Raw genomic sequence first — 20,018 nt, forward strand, 5'->3', positions numbered from 1 at the left:
ATAATTGCTTTATAGTGTTGTGTTAGTTTCTGTTGTACAACAAAGTGAATCAGCTATATGTATACATGTATCCCCTCCCTCTTGGACCTCCCTCCCACCCATCCCCCTCTACATCCCACCCATCTAGGTCATCACAGAGCACCAAGCTGAGCTCACTGTGCTATACATTTTCTTAATGAGATATCACAACAAGGCTCAGAAAGGGGCCATTTATCTAAATTGCTTTATTTCTTCCAAAAAGAGACACACTGGGCTTCCGTGGTGGTGCAGTGGTTAAGAATCCACCTGCCAATGCAGGGGACACAGGTTCAAGACCTGGTCCGGGAAGATCCCACATGCCGCGGAGCAACTAAGCCCATGTGCCACAACTACTGAACCTGTGTTTTAGAGCGCGCGAACCGCAACTACTGAAGCCCATGTGCCTAGAGCCCGTGCTCTACCACAAAGAGAAGCCACCACAATGAGAAGCCTGCGCACCACAGCGAAGAGTAGCCCCCGCTCACCACAGCTAGAGAAAGCCCGCGGGCAGCAACAGAGACCCAATGCAGCCAAAAAGAAATAAATAAAATAAATAAATTTTAAAAAAGAAGAAGAAGAGATATATTAATAGCGAGATCAGCATCAAGTTGTGGAAGTACTGAGTTTTAAAAAATTATTATCTTTTTCCACATGGAGTAAATGCAGTTCATTAAAGCATGCTGCATTCTAATAAGACAACTGCCAGGGCATTATATTCACAATAACAATCTATCACAATAGCAATCTATCTGTTTCATTGCCACACACTCTCTCTTGACTTTGCTCAGATGTCTTCCAAATTGCTGTCATTGCTTATGCAGGAGATATGGTAAAGATTATGACTGAATCAGCACAAATGTATTCCCACTTTTGGAAAAACAACAGTATTCTGACTGTGAAACAGTACTATCCTTATTTGCAAACAACAATCTTCTTACCCATTGTGTGTGTACCTTGATTTTCCTCTTTAATTTTAAAAGTGATAAAAACTAAACATAGCAAGCAACTCATATATTTGGCTACTCAAAACTTATTCATAATGATTTACTCATTAATAATTATTGAGTGCTTACTATAGTTACAGGTTGTGCCATGGGAAAAACTGAGTAAAGATGTAAGGTATAGACCTTATTTCCTGAAGATCTAACAGTATTATATGGAAGTTTCCATTCATATATATAATTTCAGTGATGTTAGAAAATCCATGTTATTTCAAACCAAGTGAGTAATATACATAATAAATACAAATAAGAGACTGGAGGAAAGAAAATCCTCTGAGAACTAATAGAGGTAAAGAAGATTGCATGAATGAGATGGGAGCTGAGGTGTACTTTTCTCCTGTTTTATTATGAAAAGTTTCAAACATTCAAAAGAATTTTACAGTGAGTACCAGTATGCCCTTTACCACTACCATTGACTTTTTTTCAAAATTTGCTTTATCACCCATAGATATATTTTAATGATAAGCAAAAAAGATAGGTCCCGCTGAAAGGATCAATGTGTGTTCAAGGGGACTTCCCTGGTGACACAGTGATTAAGAATCTGCCTGCCAATGCAGGGGACATGGGTTTGAGCCCTGGTCCGGGAAGATCCCACATGCTGCGGAGCAACTAAGCCCGTGTGTCACAACTACTGAGCCTGCGCTCTAGAGCCCGTGAGCCACAACTACTGAGCCCGCATGTCACAACTACTAAAGCCCATGTGCCTTAGAGCCCACGCACTGCAACTACTGAAGCCCATGCACTCTAAGTCCTGTGTGCCGCAACTACTGAGCCCTCGTGCTGCAACTACTGAAGCCCGTGTGCCTAGAGCTTGTGCTCCGCAGCAAGAGAAGCCACTGCAGTGAGAAGCCTGCACACAACAACGAAGACCCAATGCAGCCAAATTAAATAAATAAATAAAATAAAAGACAAAAGTGTGTTCAAGGTGGGGGAAAAGTAGCAGACAGGTTTTGTGGTACAGTCCCCAATGATCTCTCTACACACCCTTGTATAATCCCCTCTCACACTGTAGCAGGGTTGATCTGTGTGACTATGGTAGGTTCAATAAGCTCCCTCCCCTACCCTCCCAGCCCAAAGATGTGCATGCCGTAATCTCTAGAACCTGTATATATGTTATCTTATATGGCAGAAGGGACTTTGCATATGTGGTTTGTGCATAAATTAAGGATTTTGAGTTGGGGAAATTATCTTGGATTGTCTGGGTGAACTCAATGTAATTACAGGTCCCTATAAGAGGGAGGCAGTAGACTTAGTGTTAGAAAGAAGATATAAGGATGGAAGCAGAGGTCAGAGAGGAGAGAGGATTCTACCTTACTTACTGGATTTGGAGAAAGATGGAGGAAAGGACCACAAGCCAAGGAATACGGGTGGCCTATAGCAGCTGGAAAAGAAAGGAAATGGATTCTCCCCTAGGGCCTCCAAAAGGAATGCAGTCCTGCTGACTCATTTTAGACTTCTGATCTCCAGAACTATAAATTTGTGTCACATAAAGCCACCAAGTTTGTGGTAATTTGTTTTAGCAGTGATTGGAAACCAATACAGTGATCAACAGAATATGACAAAAGTGAAGGTATATCACTTCTGAGGTAATTCGATTATAAAAGACTGCAGCTTCGGTCTTGGGCTCTCTCTTTCTTGGATCAGTCACTGTGGGAGAGGTCAGCTGCCATGTCATGAGGGCACACAGCAGGCAGCCTATGGAGAGGCCCACATGTCAAGGAACTGAGGTTTCCAGCCAGTGGCCAGCAAGGAAATGAGAGGTGTCATTCACCATGTGAGTGATCTTGAAAGCAGATCTTCCCCTAGTTGAACTTTCTGATGACTGCAGCTCCAGGCAGCAGCTTGATTGCAATCCATGGGAGACCCTGAGCCAGAATCACCTAGCTAAGCCAATCACAGATTCCTGACCCACAGAAACTATGAGATAATAAATATATATTATTTTAAGGTGCTTAGATTGGGGGCAATTCTCTATGCACCAAAGGACAACTATATAGAGTTGAAATGGTGGGTTGAGGAGAGATTGTTGAAGGTTTGAATGCTATCCTAAGTGACTGCTCAGTAGGGAACCCTTGAAAGTTTTTGAACTGGGAAGTGAACAACTCAAAACAATAGCAAAATTTATGGGGTTGGATATGTTAGAGAAAGGGGAGACCGGAGGGAAGAAAAATAGATATAGTAATATTAGGGATAGTAAAATTAGATATAGCAATGAAAGCCTGTTCCAGGGCTATGAATTTAAGAAGGAAAAGGAAAGAACACAGGTAAAACTTCAAAAGAAACTCAGTAGTACTTGGTGGCTGAATGGACTCAAGGGAAAGGGAAATTGAAAAGTGGAAGATGGTGTGTTTTGAGTTTAAGAGAACAGTGATATAATTCTGAAAATGGGATATTTAAAATAAGAATCAGTTTTTGAAAGTTTCTTATTCTCTCTGAAATTAAGTTGGATAGGTGAAAATGCTCAAAAAGAAATTTAGGATAAAAGATTTCATTACCTGCCTGTGGGGGCTTAGAAATGTAGGATAAGTGAGAGATGAAACTGGGACATGAGACAGTAAGAGCAAGGGGTATAATGTTACAAGATACACAATGGCATGTATAGAGACCTAAGCAATTTGACTCTAAGTGTTCCTGCAGCCAACCCAGAGGAAATGCTGATGATAGCATGGTTTCAGTACCGATAGGACTAAAACTGAGAGGAATGTCTTCCTTGGGTCATCCTAAAAGGTGCATGCATCCTCAGCATTGCCCTATGGTAAACATAATTATTTTCATAGGATTTTTTTCTTGATATGTTTCTTAATGTACCCACTGAGTGTAATGGTCAGATAAAAATAAAAACAAATTGATTTTAGGTCCAAAACATTAGTGATAAAAAATAAATCTAAATCTTGAGAAGGTGATTGAGAGCCATTCACTCCAAAATATTTATTATTTACTGTGTGTTAGGGTCTGTGTGAAATTCTGAGAGTACAATAGGAATTTTATATATATAGTACTAGTGAATATGACAGGAGAGAAGAGAAGGAGGTTGATCAGTAAGTTGTGGAGAATTCACAAGGACTGGGAATGAACAAAGATGAACAGAGATGAAGCAGCTAGAGAAACAAGATTGTAAATAGTGCCAGTCATAATGGTGGCGAGAGAAAGAGAGAGAGAGAGAGAGAGAGAAACATCCTGGTTTACTGTAGCATCAAATTGATGTTAAGGAGATATCAATGAGAAGCAAGAATAGGTCACTAGGTTTGATCATTAGTTGATCATCAGGGATATTTAGGATTTCATTGTCAATATGATGGTAAGGATAGGAGCCGATTGCAGAGGGTTAAGGGGGGACCTTCTGGAGATGAAATGGAATCAGCAGACTCTAAGTCATTCTTCCAACTCCCTGGGCATGGCTACATCACTTTATGTCTCAGTCTATAAAACAGAACAAAAGTAGCAATCTCCTTCTCGCCCAAGATATAAGGAGTGCTTTGAGTTCTGGGTGATATATGGTAAATACAGGACATTAATAGTAGTTATCAGTGTGTACTTTGAATAAAACTAGACTTGAGGATTGATTACGGAAATAGTTGTGGAGTCTACTTTTAGATTGTCACCTCTAATTTTGCATTAATATAAAGCATCCCCTGTCTGGACTGGAATTTGGAATTTTTGTTTATTACTAGTGGTGCCTGATTGTCATCTGTGACCTTTGGTTTGTGTGTTATGAGGTGGAATTTGGTAATTGGTGGTCTTGCAAAGTTTTTCTGACTAGTCCTGCTGGGTCTCAATTTTGACAGGTTGTTATTCCCACTAGGTTTTAATCAGATGTAGAATTCAGTGTGATATTAGTACTCTCACTGTGTCATTCAGGAAACCAAAATAAAATAATAGATATGACCATGCTTTGAAAAGGTAAAGGATCATTTAAGTATTAATTATGTTTACCATCATTATGAAAACGATTGGAAGTATTCTTCTATTAAAATAATGTTTAATTATTATTAATTAATAACGAAAGGAGACAGAGAAGTTTTTGTTGTGGTTTATTTCAGCTTCTGTATAAATTACATGAACTGTCTACGAAAAATATGTGTGTGGGCAATATTTATAAATATATATATTTTAATGATGCTCTATTTAATCATTTCCATTTGGATTGTTTGCAGCCTTATTTAATTCTGGACTGATTTTCCCAACATAGTTTTGGAAATATGGATTCAATAATTTTTTAGATATAACTAGTAAGTATTGGGTTACTATGTGAGAAATACTTCTTCATATCTCACATCTAAATCTTCACAGTAACATTTTCAGGAGGTGTTATTACCTTTTCATATATAAGGAAACTAAGGCTCTGAGAGATTCATTAGCTTTTTGCCCATGGTGTATGTAGCAGAGATTTTAATCTACAACTAGAGCACCACAGTTATTTAGATATAAACTTAGGCGATGAAAATCAGTTTACTTAGTTAAAACATAATTGTATCTGTAAATATTGTATCAATATCATATCATGTCTCTGAGTCAAATTTGCATTGTTTTCAAAGTGGCATTGTCTCTTTCACCAGATCTCTCTCACCTTCAGCATGAACACATGACAGTTTGCCATGTAGGAATTTTATTAGTAACCTAATATATGTAAAGGATAAGCTATTATATATTTGGGGTTTTTAATATAGAGCCATGAGTAGAGGATAAGATGGTTAGTGATGTTTTGTGGAATCCAACATCTGTTTATGCTTCATGGTTTACTGATTTTCTTTCTGTCCTTTATCTCATTCATTTGATCCTCGCCATCACCCTGTGAAAAAGATAGGCCTAATTTTTTTCACCTCGCTTTACTGCAGAGGAAATGGAGGGTAAAGGAGGGGGTGTGATTTTCTCAGCAAACTTCAAATACATCTACATAAAAAGGATTCTGATAGATAAATAGTCTAAGGACAACTGGATCCAATGCAATAACGGCAATACATCTTATTGCTTATGTATCTGAGTTTATTGTGGATTATAGTTTAGTTTAGGTAAAACTTCTCATCATATAGCATAACTGAGGAAAACAGGAGAGTATAAAAAGTTTCCTTCCTTTTTCTGCAGGGAAATTATACTGCTTATTTGAGCCCTAATTATTACCCAGAGGAATGCTGCATACTTCTCCAGTGGTTGTGTGTTTTTGTGAAGAGTTAAAAGAGAAGCTACCCATATGCTTCCCATAGTGATATTACCAATCCTAGAACTGTGACCCAGAATACTCTGCTGGGTTATATATGTGCATGGAAATTTGTCCACCTGTGGCCTGTGTTGTTTACTTGTGAAAAGATCATAACGTCTGATAGGTTTGTTTCCTAGTCATGAATGTAATGTAAGATTACATCAAACAAGGATAAGTTATCCAGTCGCCAACATTTAAAAATCATTTTTTCATTGTCAACCAGCTGCAACGCCAGACTCTAAGGAACACAGATCTTCCTTCATTTGGCTCATAATCTAGATTGTGAAGTCCAAACATCAGGACAAGTGGTTTCAAGTTTCATTTTTCATATAGTAGTTGTTTTAGTGTGTTTGGTCTGCTATAACAAAACCCAAAGCCTGGGTGGCTTATAAATAACAGAAGTTTATTTCTCAGAGTTCTGGAGCCTAGAAGACCAAGATCAAGACACAGAAAATTCAGTGTCTGGTAAGGCCTGTTTCCTGGTTCATAGACAGCTGTCTTCCCTCTGTGTCCTTACATGGCAGAAAGGGTGAGGGAGTTCCCTGGGATCTCTTTTATAAGGGCACTAATCCCATTCAGTGGGGCTCTGCCCTCATGACCTAATCACCTCCCAAAGGCCCCACCTCCTAATACCATCACACTGGGGATTAGATTTCAATATATGGATTCTGGGGAACACAAACATTTAGTCTCTAATAGTAGTTTTGAAAACGTGAGATTTCTCAAAATATAGTTTTTAAAAAGATGCTTTTCCATCATTTCTAAGATAAATTTGTTCTTTTGGCAAAGGTGATTTTAATTGTTGGCACATTTCCAAGACAAGGAACACACTCTGTTGACATTCCTTTCAAAACGATCAGATGAAAACAAGGCACACAATGCCAAGCCACAGACTCTCCGTTGTACTCTCGTTGAATCCGTTCTTATGCTTTAGAACAGTTGAGTTTATATATACATCTTGCTAGTAGGGCAGTCCTCTGAAAGATTATACTACTTTCTTTATGCACAATGTCAGTGCCACAGTATTAAACAGAAATGAAATATGTGTCTGTGCTTTCCTTCTTAAAAATGTGAATGTATTTCTCTATAGAGTTGTTTTGTAGCTGTCTTGCTAATAAAGTAGTGCCCAGCTACAAGCCTGCAGACTGCTGACACACAGTCTCACAAATTTATGAATGCCAAAGCATGGAGCAAAATGAAAACAACTGGGGGAATGTTTAAGGGAAATAATTGGACTGTATCCAGATGTGCATGTGTAAAACATCACCCCTTAACTCCTCCCCCATATCCTGTCTAAAGACAGGATTTTTTTTTCTTTTTCTTTTTTCAAAAATAAACTGAGATTATTTGAAAGAAGTCGTGGTCCCTGACTGAAACTGAGTAGGCAAAGCCAGGCTGAACATAATCGTGTATGTTCTTGGTGTCTTTGTTTTTTAATTAACTCGTTGGATGCTATGAATCAATCTGCCTTATGGCTGTTCTTCGTAGCTACGGCCACAATTTCATGTACTCCATCTGAGGATAATATGTAAGAGTTTTCAGGAATGTTAATTTTCTTGAATTTGGGGTTGTCATAAACTATAACTTTTTTTAATTTTTATTTATTTATTTTTTTTGCGGTACGCGGGCCTCTCACTGTCGTGGCCTCTCCCGTTGTGGAGCACAGGCTCCGGATGCGCAGGTTCAGCGGCCATGGCTCACGGGCCCAGCCGCTCCGAGGCATGTGGGATCTTCCCGGACCGGGGCACGAACCCGTGTCCCCTGCATCGGCAGGTGGACTCTCAACCACTGCGCCACCAGGGAAGCCCCGTAACTTTTTACTATTAGAAATGGGCAACATTAAATTGTCTAGTGTGGAGGAGGTCATTAGGATAGGCAGTGAAATCTGGTTACAAGGGAAAAGAAGTGTGAGAGCATTTATGGATTGTTTGTTTGTTTGTTTATTAGTCCAAGACCAGCCTAAGGGAAAATAAAAAAGAATTTGTCTCTATGGTGCTTAGCTCACTAGATAAAACATAAAAATGGAGGTAAGGGCTTCCCTGGTGGCGCAGTGGTTGAGAGTCCGCCTGCCGATGCAGGGCACACGGGTTCTTGCCCCTGTCCGGGAAGATCCCACATGCCGCGGAGCGGTTAGGCCCGTGAGCCATGGCCGCTGACCCTGCGCGTCCGGAGCCTGTGCTCCGCAACGGGAGAGGCCACGACAGTGAGAGGCCCGCGTCCCGCAAAAAAAAAAAAAAAAAAAAAATGGAGGTAATAGTGACCTTGCATACATGAAATTAATTTAGGACCAGGCATCACTGGGACAAAAAAGACCTAGGGAACAGGGGTGCTCTGAGTAAGAACCTTTGCATGTTGGTATCTGACCATCATATGTATCTTAATGTACCAGAGGTGAAGCAATAAGATACACTTTTAGCTTAAATGTCAAGAAATAGTTCCTTGAAAGCAATAACCAAATCCAATAATAAATCCAACTAATTTCAATAAAGGAATTTTCTCATTGACTTGCTTTTCTCATTGACTTGCTTTTCTCTTGTTCTGCATAAGAACAAAAACAAAGATGAAATTAAATTGTAATGAACTTGCTTAGAAGTACTCATTAAGACAGAGCATATAAAGACCTCCTGCCTGCATGCCCCTCCCTCTGCAGTCTCAGAGACTCTCCCAGGGGATTAGAATTCCCAGCCTCATTAGGCAGAGTCTTGAGACTGGATTTCTGTTTTATTCAGAAAGAGAAAACGAAGTAGAGATATTAGAGATTTTTTTTTTTTTTTTTTTTTTTTTTTTTGCGGTACGCGGGCCTCTCACTGTTGTGGCCTCTCCCATCGCGGAGCACAGGCTCCGGACGCGCAGGCTCAGCGGCCATGGCTCACGGGCCCAGCCGCTCCATGGCATGTGGGATCTTCCCGGACCGGGGCACGAACCCGTGTCCCCTGCATCGGCAGGCGGACTCTCGACCACTGCGCCACCTGGGAAGCCCTAGAGATATTTTAAACACCCAATTTTTTATCCTATTTTAGAAAGGATTAAAGACCCCAGTTCTCAATGTTTCTGCAATGGGTGGCAGATTTTTATCATAAAACTTCAATATTAGAACAGTGTCAGCACTTCATTTTGAGGATAAGCATTGATTATCTAATATCATTCCAATTGTGAAGATAATTATCCAATATAAAGCCTAATTTTAACATTGTAATTACTGGAAATAATTTCCGTAAACAAAGGATTAGTCCATATTCTCAGCTCCTTTACCAAAGGGAACTGAGTGCAGAAAGGCATTGTCCTGTGCCAGATGCCAGGAAATAAGTGGGAAACGATGGACCCAGAGAGGGAAAGTAGATGAGAAGATCACTTGTTTAATAATTATATGAATACATATAGCACCTATCCCTATACCATGCCTATTATTCCCCTCCAGATCGTCTCCACCTACTACCTGATTGTGATATATTTCAGTTATTCAGTTTGGGTTTCAAAAGCAGATAATTTCTGGGAGAGTTAGATATATTGATTTTATATACCTTATGAATATATAATTTCATGATGTTGAAAATATTCTATATTATCCACAGTATTTTTAAAAGCAGTTAAATTAACATAAATTAAAGTTTGATGTCTTAAGTGAAAACTTGGTGAATAAATACTCTAGAACTATTTCTGTGGCAGTTTAAGGAAAAAAACAGTGATTCTGGGTTTCAAAACTCAAATACAGTAAACATTATGGACTTATTTAGTAAGGGTTGTACTTGGTCTGGCAGATGATAAAATCTTCACTTACTAGAATGGCAAAACACATCAGTTGCTTAAAATCATTAACAATTATTTGACAATGCATTCAAACATTTTTCTTGCTAGAGAACCCAAGAACAGTGTAGTAGGAATGACTAGTGTTCAAAACAAGAACAACCACAACAGTGACAGCAAAATCTGGGTTCTTGACTCAGTTGTACCACTTACAGCAGTTTGACCTTGGATTAGTTGCTTTACTTCTATGAGCCTATTTTCTCTCTCTGTAATGAGACTGGGATCTCTATCCTGCTCACTTCACATGTTGTGAAGGTCATTACATTTATTGTCATATCCCTGCAAAGTTCCCTACCCCTCTCTACCACTTGCCTAAATCAGCTCCTGCTCTGGTCTTCATCTGGAAAACACCACCTTTATCTGTTTTTTATTTAGGTCAAAAAGCTAGGAGTAATCTTCCATCCTCTCCTCATTCCACCCTTTCTAATTCATCCCCAAGTCCTGCTGATTCTATCTCAACATATGTCTCAAATCCACCTCCTTCTTTTTAGCCACACTGCCACTAGCCTGGTCCAAGCCTTGGTCATTGTTCATCTCGATGGCCACAGTGCCCTGTCAGTGTCTCCTTCTACTCTTTCCCTCTGCACCTCATCACATCCCAGAGTAATATTTTAAAAGCAAAAATCAGATCTTTTCACTTTTTTTTGCTAAAAACATTCCAGTGGCCTCAGTTGACCTTAGGACACAATATAAAATCTTTAATTTGACCTCCACACCCTGGTCCCTTCCTGCCTCTTTGCCTTCATCAGCACTTCCTTGCCCCTCCCTCTCCCCACATTCAGGGGCTGCACTCTTGCCACACCAACCCCTTTTCATTTTTCCTTTGAGTAGCACTCCTTCCCACTCTAGGGCCTATATCCTTTCAGCTTTAATATTCCACATAGGGGCTTCCCTGATGGTGCAGTGGTTAAGAATCTGCCTGCCAATGGAGGGGACACGGGTTCGAGCCCTGGTCCAGGAAGATCCCACATGCCGCGGAGCAACTAAGCCAGTGTGCCACAACTACTGAGCCTGCGCTCTAGAGCCCAGGAGCTACAACTACTGAAGCCAGTGCACCTAGAGCCTGTGCTCCACAGCAGAGAAGCCATTGCAATGAGAAGCCTGCACACTGCAACAAAGAGTAGCCTCCGCTCACCGCAACTAGAGAAAGCCTGCATGCAGCAACAAAGACCCAACGCAGCCAAAAGAAAAAAAAGATTCCACATAAATGTGGCCTTTTTTAGAGAAGCTTTCTCTGATTTCACCTTCTAGTCTAAATTAGATTTCCCTTGTCATACTCTCTCATGGCACCTTCTTTTTCCTTGAGCACTTATTCCAATATATAATTACATATTTATTTGTGTATTTGTTCCCTGGTGCTAAACCCAGGGGGCCAAGAGCCTTGTCTGTAGTGTTCACTGCTGAATCCTGAAGGCAGACATACTGCCTGCATACAGAGGCTCTTGAATGGCACTTTGCCGAGTGCTGGGAATGCAAAGTTCATTTTGCCACAGTCCCTGGCCTCAAGAAACTCACCATCACTTCATGAGAAAGAAAGATGAACAGGAATTATTTGTAATTCTGTAGCTCAGAGAAATTCTTAAAAATGAGTTTTAAGGTCAGAGAAAAGAGTGTATTTCAAGCAATCATACAGAAGCATTCTCATGACAAGAGAAGTCTCTTCTCATTTGGAAGGGGCATTAACAGTTCAGGCCATTAATTAGTTACTATGGGTTTAGACAGGAGTGTCATTATATATTTAGAGTGGAATCTACCACTAAACCAGAAAATTTGCTAGCTTGTATTAAGCATTTCTTGCTGTTCATTCTTTTTTTGTGTGCATTTGTGTATGAATCTGTATGTGTATCCATGTGTGTATGAACTTTCTATCCATAACGTTCTGTTCTATGAGAGGGTAAACATCCTTTTTGGAGAATGCAGAATGTCGAGGGGGAGATGTTGCAATCTAATATGGATATAGAAATAGATATAAAGAATAGGTTGGGGGGCTTCCCTGGTGGCACAGTGATTGAGAATCTGCCTGCCAATGCAGAGGACACGGGTTCGAGCCCTGGTCTGGGAAGATCCCACATGCCGTGGAGCGGCTGGGCCCATGAGCCACAATTAACTGAGCCTGCACGTCTGGAGTCTGTGCTCTGCAACAACAGAGGCCGTGATAGTGAGAGGCCCACGCACCGCGATGAAGAGCGGCCCCCACGTGCCACAACCAGAGAAGGCCCACGCACAGAAACAAAGACCCAACACAGCCATTAATTAATTAATTAATTTTTAAAAAAAAGAATAATTTGGGGCTTCCCTGGTGGCACAGTGGTTGACAGTCTGCCTGCCAATGCAGGGGACACGGGTTCGAGCCCTGGTCTGGGAAGATCCCACATGCTGCGGAGCAGCTAGGTCCCTGAGCCACAACTACTGAGCCTGCATGTCTGGAGCCTGTGCCCCACAACACGAGAGGCCGCGACAGTGAGAGGCCCACACACCGCAATGAGGAGTGGCCCCCGCTTGCCGCAACTAGAGAAAGCTCTTGCACAGAAAGAAAGACCCAACACAGCCAAAAATAAATTAAAAAAAAAAAAAAAAAGAATAGGTTGAAAGAATCGTCTCTTCCAATACAGAATATGTATAAAGTGAGCTGAGTGAACGTACGCAACTCTGTGCAATCTTTTAAATCCTCCCATTTTAAAAGGATGTTAAAAATGCCTAAGAACCCAAATGATCCCAAGCACACGGATGCGGGATTTAGATACGTAGTCCAAATTTAGCATCAATTATTAAATAAAGAAAATGGTCACAAAACAAATGGAAAATATTACCTTTATAGCAGTTTAAATTGTACAACTTTTCTAAAACATACTTACTGCATAAAATAAAACCTATCTTCAGAGGCACAGCAGTTTTTTTTCCACGACTGGGAAGCTAGTCATTGAAAAATAGGAATTTAGAATTAATTTTGTTTAGAAGTTGAGAAATTTGGAAATGTTTATTCTCCCTTCTGAACATTACCCTCAGCACAGTATCGAGCAGCATGATGGGGAAAGCATGGTGATACCCCAGAACATCTCCCCAGGCTAGGTGCTGAGGACCAAATCCCTCTTTTAGAAATTCCTTGTTTCCAGTTAACACTTGCTCTCTTCATGTTGTCTACTTTATAAGACAGATCCTTCTGAGAGGTGTAAGTCTGGATGTAGGAAAGGAGGAGAACATCGTAGAATTTACCGAATACTGAATCTGGGCCATGTACTTGGCATGCACATTCCCCTTGCAATCTTGTGTTTTCCCCATTTTACAAATGCAGAATCCAAGCCTCAGAGAGATTGAGTAACCTTCTTGAGTACTCTTTTTCATGAATGAATTGTAGAGCTGAGATCTGACCCCCTGGTCGGTCTGCCTGTAAACCCACGCTCTCTCATTTGCACGCTCGACACCTTCTAGTGAATTAATTCATGAGATGCTTTCCTCAACAAATGAAAATTAGAGCAGCAAGAGTGTACTAAACATCTGGAATAGAAGTAGCCATGATTAAAAAAAAGGGGGGTGGGGACAAGAGAGCAGAAAATGAGGCTGGAGAGTCCTGTCATTCAGTCCCTAAGGAGCAGCTTCTCTGGGCCCTGCCTATCCGGGGGTTTTGCTGTGTGCCTCAAGGGGCTCAGATGGACTCTGGGAACCAAAGGTAAAATGATATTTAAGGAAGCTCCTGATGTGTCCTTCTTTATTTGCATCAGCAGTGAGATTGAAAGGCCCCCTTGGTGTGTGAATACCTGGAATTAAAAGACTACAAATAGGCATTTAGGCTGTTTATTTTAGGTTTCCTGTTTACTTTATTCTCTCACTGGGAAGTAAAATTGGACTGAAGAGAAGAAAAGGCAAATAGACTCAAAAGGGAAGTGAAACTCAAGTTTGAAAGCAGAACCATTTTTACATTTAAGTTAAACTGTGGGTTTAAAACATGCAGCTCTCTATGGGAAACCATTGTGGGTGGAGTGCGTTTGTAACAGAGCTTCACCTAATTCATTCTATATGCTTGGCAGAGAAAAAGCAGAAATAAGAGCCAAATTCCAAAGGGTCTCTAAGGGAAGCAAGGTCACACTGTATTCAGAATTTAGAATATAGCAACCTGGCCTGAACAGAGGATTGTTAATGTGTTTGTGCACTTAGGGATCATTCTTCTAGAATATTGTAATTGTTTAACCATTCTGTGAAGTTCTATTATACGTGTATTGCAAACACCGCTTCAGAGCCAGATAAAAAAGACTACTAAATAATTTAATCAAGTTTAACTTGGTTGATTTTATAGCTGGTTTTGAAACTAAAAATACGTAATGTAAAAGGGTTTATTGATTAGTTCCACTATCACAATAAACTTGTAGAAATGTCTAAGAAGCCACATTTTGATTTTTTTTGGTCTGAGGAATTTGGCCCATTCTCAAATAATAATTGTGCTTTAATTTCAAGTGGTCTTATTATGAACAGTTGTTGAATTTTACGTTTTATAATTGGCTCTGGTGCTTAATAAAACTCATTTGCAAGGTAAAAGGACAAAGATGTGAGAAGCAAGGAAACCAAAAGTTGTTAATCAGTAACTACAGTGAAAACGGGAATAAACAAAAGTGTCACTTTAACTTACTTTCTGGGAAGACGTTTCAGGGTTTGGGGGATGACAGAACATCTTTTGGGTGGTTAGGGACCAAAAGGGAGTAAGGACTTCAGACTTTTGAAGTTATTTTTGCTTACAATCAAATTTACCTCAAAGTGCAGAGTCCATAAGAATTAATTTAAATGTCGGTTACAAATTCCAAGAAATGTGGGGATATAAACCAGAAAGACAGTATGACCTAGAGAGCTGAACTCTGATGTTGACCTTGTGTCAGTTTTTTTTTTTTTTTAACTTCGAAGTGTTGAAATACAGCTTTTTTCTGCTGACCCCCCCCCCCCCCCCACCGCTTAAGGAAGTCCCAAATGGAGATAAAATAGAGAATACTTACTTCTGTTTTTCTGGGGAATAATATGGAAGAACAATACCTCCTTTTTTTGAAGATGATAAGGGGTTAGAACAAAGTTTCAGCCATTTCTTAGAGGTCTAGGATCCAGGCACTTGCCTATTGATGCAAATGTTGCTACCTCCTGCCTCTCTGAGGTATTTCTTGTCCTCTAGTGATGGTCAACCCAGCTGAAGAAATCAGACTCAGTTAATAAAAGTTTGGGGGGCAACCTTCACCAATGTCAAAGTATACTCTATACCAGTGGTTCTTAAACTTTTGGGGTCACATACCTATTTGAGAACATCATAAGAGTTATGGTCCTTTTCCCTGGAGTATTGCACACAGTCATAAAATGACTTCCAAAAATTCTCCAGCCTGGAGGCCCAGCCATGGACCACAGGTTTATAAGCCCTATCTCTACGGGGTTAATTTCCCTAAACTCTGAAAACATCACCATCCAGATCATCTTCTTTAAGCGAGGAGCTACTCCTCTTGGCCATTAAGTCACCTTAATGGAGAGAGCAAACATCTGTGCATTGTAATCTATTCTCTTCATATTCTGTCCGTCACTGCCTCTCCTCTGAGGTATCAGAAGACCTCCCCAGAGGGACCTAACAGTTTTACGTCATCATTTTTTCTGAGCTCTGAGCAGGTCTCCTTTCCTTCCTCCTTTCTTTGCATCAGACTCCTACCTATCTTCTGACCTGCTGTATTCTCCTCTCCCACCTGCCTTCCCTCACCAGCAGCCCAGAGTGACCACTCTCCCAGTGATTTCTAATACCATTCACACTTGGTACCAGCCATATGATGTTCATTCACTATTCTCTCTTATTTTTAAAGTAATTTTACTAAATATATACATATGAATGGAGAATAGAAATGCTACCTGTTTTAATAAAATCTTAGCATTATGACATATTGCATCAGATCCTTGAAAATAATAATTACAGTTATAATGAAGATCTACTACCCTGCGCTTGCATTAACCACTGTCATAGCCAGGCATGGTTCATCCTTTACTCTTCCCCCCAAATTTTTTTCCTGGGTATAGGTCTGATCTCTCCAATGAGACTATAATTCCTGAGAACAGATAATAACCTTATTCTTTTTTTGGTTTGTCCCACAATGTTTGGCTCAGTACTCAGGGTCCTTAATAAATGACTATAAATGCATGCATGTTGGATTACTTGGCTTCACTTTAAGGTTCTCTTCCATATTCTTGGCCCTCAAAGATAGTTTGCATCTTTTTATCAGGAATTTCAGAAGACTACTTTCTGTTCTTTCCTATTTTTTCTCTTCTTTCCAGAAAATAAAACTCATATTATACTAAATTTTATATTCTTCTTGGTATTCTGTTGCTCTTCACTTTTCCCATTTCCTTATAACAGGCATGATTCTTATCCTTGTGTCTCAGTTTATTTATTTGTAGGTGTGGGGGAAATATTCTTGCTTTAAATTACCTTGAACTTTACAGATGGTATAAAATATATGTAATATGTGATTAAATACACAAATTCATTTTATTTCCCCAAATATTGTTGCTTTACCTTCTATGCTTATACACTTCTAAAATACATCAGTTTGTCCCTCTTAGCAGTCTCAATTTACTCCTATCTGACATATAAGAAAACCAAGGCCAGGAAGGCTAAACGACATCTCAAGTAGCAGACTGAGGTCTCCAGATTTCTATTCTTTTCACCTCATCATTATACATTATTATAGTAGAATATTGAGAATAGCAGCTATTGAATGATTTGACATTGTTTGGGGCACTTTACACCTATCATCCTAGGTTATAGTTATACAAACTGAGGCTCAGAAAGCTGAAAGGAATTGCTTAAAGACATAGCTAGTAATTAGTACTGATGATAATGAATGATAACAACTCACACTTTTATAGCACTTACCATGTTGCAAGCACTGGTCTATGGACTTTATGTAAGCTAATTCCGATTACATTTTGAGGCACAAACTAGTATCTTTACTTTACAGATGAGGAAAATGAGACATAAAGAGACTAAGTAACTTGCCTAAAATCACTCAGCTAGTAAATGTTGGAAGGAACTTAAAATCCCAGTAGCCTGGTACCAGAATCACGGTGTTACCTCCCAACAGCAGAAACAAGATTCTAATCTCAAAAGTGGGTGTGCTTGTCATTATACCTCCAGATTCTTCTGCAGTATAACTCTTTTCCTAATTTGTTGTAAATATAGAAATATCTTCTCAACTTTAGAGTCTTATTCTAGTTTCTTATTCTTTTGGCCTGGAATGTCCTTTACCAAATGAACAGCAAACTCCAGTGAACTCTTCAAGACCCTACTCACCATCTCTGTTACTGTCCCTGTGTCCTGGAGCTCTTCCCTCCCTCTTCCAAGAGTTAACCGCTCTGTTAAATATTCTACTTTTGAACCATAAAATTACATTTTAAAAATTAATAGACTTTTTGGAATAGTTTGAAGTCTACAGAAAGATTGAGCTGACAGCACAGGGTTCCTATATAACCACTTTACTCACTCACAGTTTTCCGTATTTTTAACATCTTTCATTAGTGTGGAACATTTGTTACAGTTGACGAACCAATATTGGTACATTATCAGCTATATTATTAATAACTATTATTATTAACTAAAGTGAATAGTTTACATTATGGTTCAGTCTTGTGTTGTACATTCTATGGGTTTGACAAATGCATAATATCATGTATCCACCATTACAGTTTCAGTGTTATAAAAATCCCCTGTGTTTCAGCAATTTATCCTCCCATTTCCCTCCTCCAAACCCCTGGCAATCACTGATCTTTTTGCTGTCTTTATAGTTTTGCCTTTTCAGAATATCATATAGTTGGAATCATAAAGTATGTAGCCTTTTCAGACATGCTTCTTTCACTTAACAATATGCATTTAAAGTTCCACCATGTCTTTTTGTGGCTTAATTAATAGCTTATTTCTTTTTATCGTGAATAACATTCCATTGTGTGGACGTAGCACATTTTGTTTATATATTCACCTATAAAGGAATATCTTGGATGTTTCCTAATTTTGTCAATTGTGAAAAAAGATTCTATAAATGTTTGTGTGCAGGTTTTAGTGTGAAAATAAGTTTTCAACTCATTTGAGTACATGCCAAAGAGCGTGATTGCTGGATCATATGATAAGGGTATGTTTAGTTTTGTAAGAGACTGTCAAACTGTCTTCCAAAGGGTCTGTACCGTTTTGCATTCCCACCAGTAATGAATGTGAGTTCCTGTTGCTTCACATCCTCACCACTATTTGATATTGTCAAGTTTTTTCCGGGGGAGGGAGGGGTGGAGTTTGGCGATTCTAAAAGGTGTGTAGTGGTATCTCATTGTTTTAATATGCAATTCCCTAATGACATGTAATGTTGAGCTCTTTTCATATGCCTATTTGCCATCTGTATTATCTTCTTTGGTGAGACTGTTTAGATCTTTCACCTATTTTTATTTATTTATTTATTACCTCTGCAATTGCTGTGCCTGGATCACGACACCCGTTTTATTTGCTTAATAGTTGCCACTTGGGCCAGGCCAACCCAAAATTCTCCCAACACTATAGTTACCAATAATTCTATTTTGGTTTCTGCCTCCATATCAGTTGGTATGGAAAGTTAGCTTCCAAATCCTATTCTCAAAATGTTTCACCTATTTTTAAATTTAGTTGTTTGTTTTCTTATTGTTAATTTTTAGGAGTTATTTATATATTTTGGATACCAGTCCTTTATCAGACTTGTATTTTGCAAATATTTTCTCCCAGTCTGTGCCTTGTCCTTTCATTCTCTTAACAGTGTCTTTCACATAGCAGAAAGTTTTTAATTTAATGAAATCCAATTTAGTATCTTTTTCTTTCATGGATTGTGTTTTGGGTGTTATCTCTAAAAACTCATCACTCAATCCAAGGTCACCTAGATTTTTTCCTATATTATTTTCTAAATGTTTATAGTTTTGTGTTTTTCATTTAATTCTATGATCCATTTTGAGTTAATTTTTGTGAAAAATGTAAGATTATTGTATAGATGCAGTTTTTTTTCATGTGTATGTCCAGTCATTTCAGCACCATTTGTTGAAAAGATCATCCATTCTCCATTGAATTGCCTTTGGTCCTTTGTCAAAGGTCAGTTAAATGTATTTGTTTGAGTCCTTTTCTGGGCTTTCTATCTGTTCCACTGATCTATTTGTCTATTCTTTCACTAATACCATACTCTCTTGTTCACTGTAGCTTTATGGTAAGTCTTGAACTCGAGTAGTGTCGGCCCTCTGACTTTGTTCTTCTTCAGTATCACGTTGGCTATTCTGGGTTTTTTGCTTTTCCACATAGATTTTAGAATCGGTTTGTCAATATCCACATAATAACTTGATGAGATTTTGACTGGGACTGCATTGAACATATAGATCAAATTGGGAAGAGCTGACATCTTAATAATTTTGAGTTTTCCTATCTATGAATGGAACATCTTTCCATTTATTTATGTTTTTTAATTGATTCCATCATAGTTTCATAGTTTTCCTCATATAGATCTTGTACATATTTTGTTAAATTTATACCTAAGTATTTCTTTCTTTTGTTGGTGTTAATGTAAATGATGTATTTGTAATTTCAGACTCCAATTATTCGTTACTGTGTGTGGGAAGGCAATTGACTTTTGTATATTAATCTTGTATCTTGCAACCTTGTTTTTATCACTTATTAGTTCCAGGAGTTTTTTGGGGTGATTTTTGTGGTACGCGGGCCTCTCACTGTTGTGGCCTCTCCCGTGTGGAGCACAGGCTCTGGACGCACAGGCTCAGCGGCCATGACTCATGGGCCCAGCCGCTCCGCAGCATGTGGGATCTTCCCAGACTGGGGCATGAACCCGTATCCCCTGCATCAGCAGGCAGACTCTCAACCACTGCGCCACCAGGGAAGCCCTCCAGGAGTTTTTTTTTGGTCAGTTCTTTGGGATTTTCTACATAGACCATCATGTTATCTGCAAACAAAGACAGTTTTATTTCTTCCTTTACAATCTATA

Source organism: Phocoena sinus, chromosome 1, assembly GCF_008692025.1.
Source record: "Phocoena sinus isolate mPhoSin1 chromosome 1, mPhoSin1.pri, whole genome shotgun sequence".
NCBI classification, from domain to species: domain Eukaryota; kingdom Metazoa; phylum Chordata; class Mammalia; order Artiodactyla; family Phocoenidae; genus Phocoena; species Phocoena sinus.